Here is a 3,937-nt window from a genome sequence, read left to right as displayed (position 1 = left end):
ATAATAATAATAATAATAAAAAACATTAGAATAACAATAGGTCCTCCGCTCCGACTACGTCGGTGCTCGGGCCCTAATAATAATAATAATAATAATAATAATAATAAAAAACATTAGAATAACAATAGGTCCTCCGCTCCGACTACATCGGTGCTCGGGCCCTAATAATAATAATAATAATAATAAGAATAATAATAATAAAAAACATTAGAATAACAATAGGTCCTCCGCTCCGACTACGTCGGTGCTCGGGCCCTAATAAAGCTTGAGTTTAATCTGTGATCCGTCTTCACTCTGGTATGAAACTCCAGTCAGTCAGTCCGATCGGCTGCAGCGTCCAATCACATAACTGATGTGCTCGGGCTTCGACCAGACGGTCCGCGTGCTCATCGTCACCAAACTCAGCGTGGCGTGAAGACGCAGACCGAGACCGAGGAGGTCCGGATCTGTACGAGACACAAACAGGAAGTGAATCACTTCTGTGAGGCTCACTCGTCTTTTATCAGAAGACAACGACGTCCTTCTGCAGCTCTTGGCATCTAGATGGTTTTTTTTGCAATTTTCGCCAAAAAAAAACATTTTACTTAAATGAACTCTGAGATCCTTTGTTCTTATTCTATTGTGTCTCTTGAATGCTGAGTTAACCTGTAGTGCAGAGAAATATTCCTGTAACACAGCGATTCCCCACATTATTAAAAAAAGCCTTTATTGGCAAGAAGAAATGTGTTTTGGAAGAAGACTTTAGAGATCAAGATTTCATTTCTTTGTCTTTTGTTGCACTGTTGGCCGATGTTCTCCTGTTTTGTTCAAGTTGTCACTTTTAAAATGTTTTTTATTGAGAAATTAAATGTGCCTTTTGGAGAAAACATTTTTCTTATTGTCCTGTGTCTAATATGAACGACTCCTTTATAACACCAGGAAGTAACGTCAAGAGGATTACTTTATCTAGAGGATTACTTTATCTAGAGGATTACTTTATCTAGGAACACAATAGAGTCTACACAGCTGCTTCAGGCTTTTGTCTCGTTCAGAATTCTTCTTTCATGTTGTCGACATATTACAGTCAAAGGTTTATATACACACACACACACACGTTAGGGTCGTATGTCAGACTATTATATTGTGTAAAAAATTAAATAAAGAGTTGCTGCTGACGTTATTTAATGCCTCATATGTGAGGTTTCAAAATGACACTATTTTTGTATTGCATACTTGACCTGTTTAATATTTACATATTCTTTAAAAAAAAAAGTTTAAAGAAACCAGAACCAGAGCGAAATGTGATGATGCAATGTGACTCTTATCTCTTCGATTGAGAATGTAATATTTGGTGATGTACATATATCTCAGATCCCATTTGTTCAATCATGAAAAACTAAGACTTTGGGGTAGAAAGGTTTCCATCCATCCATGTGTGTCACTCTCAATGCTTTTGTCTCAACCTTTTCGGGTTCAACAGTCCCGTCTAGACCTGTTGGTAGGGAGCTGGGCTTTTGTGCAGTTCAATCATGAGAGACAAGTGAATATAAAATTAAAAACAAGTAGTTAACATTTATTATGACAGATGATGCGTTCATGAGTTACGCAGAACTTCTTTGACGCTTGAACACGACGAGGAGATTTGTGATCCAGTTGCGATCGTCCCGAGCGGCAACAATATAAATCCCTCTCCGTGGAGTCCAGACACTGGTGGTGATGGTGGCTGATGAGGATGATGAGGATGATGAAGCTGATGAATCTGCGAAGACTGGGCGGAGATGGGGAGGTGGAGGGTTCCGTAACAGCAGCGTGAACGTACTGAAGGTAGAGAGACAATCGTATTTAAAGACAGACAGCGGCAAGATGATATGCTAATGATGTCCTTGTGCTATTGGCTAGAGACCAGCTGATCTAGACAGCCGATATCATGATTGACAGCCCCAAACAATAACAACAAGGAAATAATGTGTGCATGCATGCATGAGGAGTGACGGCAGATGTATGGTAAATAAGCTATGGGCTTAGGCATGCATGAGTGTAGTCTTCCTGTCTGAACTTACGCTAGAGCTTCATTTGTTGGAAGGTTTGGCTGATCTCTCTGGCCTGACTGCTGCTGCTGCTCCAGCTCTCCCCCTACAGGACACAACACATAAGACATATAATCTACGTTTTGATACACAACAGACTGAATATATACAGTATACAATATACTTCTTTTTGACACAATTAAGCGTTGCCAAACTCAAACTTTCCAAGACCTTTAAAATGTTTCCTTCATTCAAATAATTCCCTGCAGCTCCTACGAGGAAAACAAACTTGTTCCAGTGAAGCTAACCCACATGAAGCCGGACATAAATATGCAGCAGGATAGACGAGAGGAAAAGTAAGCATCACACAGGAAATCATCCAGTGCGAACAAACAACCGCGCAACACGTCGGCCAAGCGCGCGACTCACCTGGCTGCAGGGGTTCTGGCTGGATTTGTCCGCTTAGCTCCTCTCTTGGCCACGCTGGTCTCAGAGGACCCCTTCACTCCTGCTGGTTGGGCGATGGACTGCTTGGCAGCTCTCTGATTTTCAGCCTCCGGTCGGTCCTGCCACCACCTCTGTTCTGAGCAAACAGGAAAAAGGGGCTTTAATGTGGACGAGCAGGTCGTTTCCAAAAGGCCATCATAACTGTTACCGTAGACAGAGACAGTGAGCACACTATGCAGACAGCTATGGCTTCCTTTGACCCGTCTGAATTTGGGTTGTCGTCATATTGAGCCAGCTGTGCCAGACCCCAAGAGACACAGGGCGTGGCCGTCCCGCGGCGTGGTCACCACCGCTAGCTGGCAAGCCTGTAAAAGAGACATTACACATACAGGAACATTACTTTTAACCCATCCAGGTGGCCGTGCTCCGACTTGTTTCCCAGTGTTCCACAATCTTTCCAATGTATTGGAGTGTGGACCAGAGTATCTATCCCCTTACAAAATCAAAAAACAAACAAACAAAACTAATAAAAGAAAAAAAAGAAAAGAGCTCTATCATTTCGGTCACCTAAAGTCTTTTACTCAATCCTGTTTCTTTCAAGTATTGTAGTACATTTCCTGCCCCCAAGGTTAATGCATCTTCTAGATTTAGTTCCTCAACTTCTGCTTTGCTGAATAAAATGTCTATCTTGTGCTGACTTTCTAAAGCTTGTTTTGCTAATTTATCTGCTCTTACATTTTCTTTTACCCCTCTGTGTGCTGGTACCCACATAAACGATACAAACAAACCCATATTCTTAAGTCGGAACAGTGTTTCGTATATTTTATTAATTAAATCCTGCCTGCTATGGGATGTGAATGATTCTAATGAGGATAATGCTGAACTGGAATCTGAAAAGAAAATTACCTTTTTTATCCGAACCTCCTCTACCCACTGCAGTGCTGTTAAAATGGCCAACGTCTCAACTGTATAAAGAGACAAATGATCTGATGTTATCTTTTTGACTTCAAATTGCAAGGTTGGTATGGAGACCGACCGGCCGACATTCCGTCTGGGTGAGACAGACAACCAGACCGACAGTCCGCATGAGTGAGACAAACAGACAAACACTCCGCCTGAGTGAGACAGTGAGACCGACCGACACTCTGCCTAAGTGAGGCAGTGAGACCGACAGACCAGCCGACACTCCGTCTGAGTGAGACAAACGGACAGAAACTCCGTCTGAGTGAGACAAACGGACAGACACTCCGTCTGAGTGAGACAAACGGACAGAAACTCCGTCTGAGTGAGACAAACGGACAGACACTCCGTCTGAGTGAGACAAACGGACAGACACTCCGTTTGAGTGACGCAGACAGACATACACTCCGTCTGAGTGAGACAGACAGACCGACACTCCGTCTGAGTGAAACAAACACTCAGACGGAGTTTCGGTCTGTCTGTTTGTGTCACTCAGACGGAGTGTCTGTCTGTTTGTCTCACTT

At 42.8% G+C, this 3,937-nt stretch overlaps 1 long non-coding RNA gene across 1 annotated transcript; it reads right to left on the bottom strand.

Moving 5' to 3' along the window:
* Window positions 1-1,526: 1,526 nt before the first annotated feature.
* Window positions 1,527-3,719, bottom strand: LOC137877385 (uncharacterized). Its single transcript, XR_011103529.1, has 3 exons — window positions 2,436-3,719; window positions 2,040-2,112; window positions 1,527-1,797 (listed from the first exon to the last, which is right to left on the bottom strand). It is a non-coding gene; the product is annotated as an uncharacterized lncRNA (long non-coding RNA).
* Between the last annotated feature and the right edge of the window lie 218 nt (window positions 3,720-3,937).

Source organism: Cebidichthys violaceus, unplaced genomic scaffold (assembly GCF_023349555.1).
Source record: "Cebidichthys violaceus isolate CVI_PGR_0920_01 unplaced genomic scaffold, fCebVio1.0.p SCAF_21, whole genome shotgun sequence".
Taxonomy (NCBI): Eukaryota; Metazoa; Chordata; class Actinopteri; order Perciformes; family Stichaeidae; genus Cebidichthys; species Cebidichthys violaceus.
This window is presented reverse-complemented; position numbering and strand designations above follow the sequence as displayed.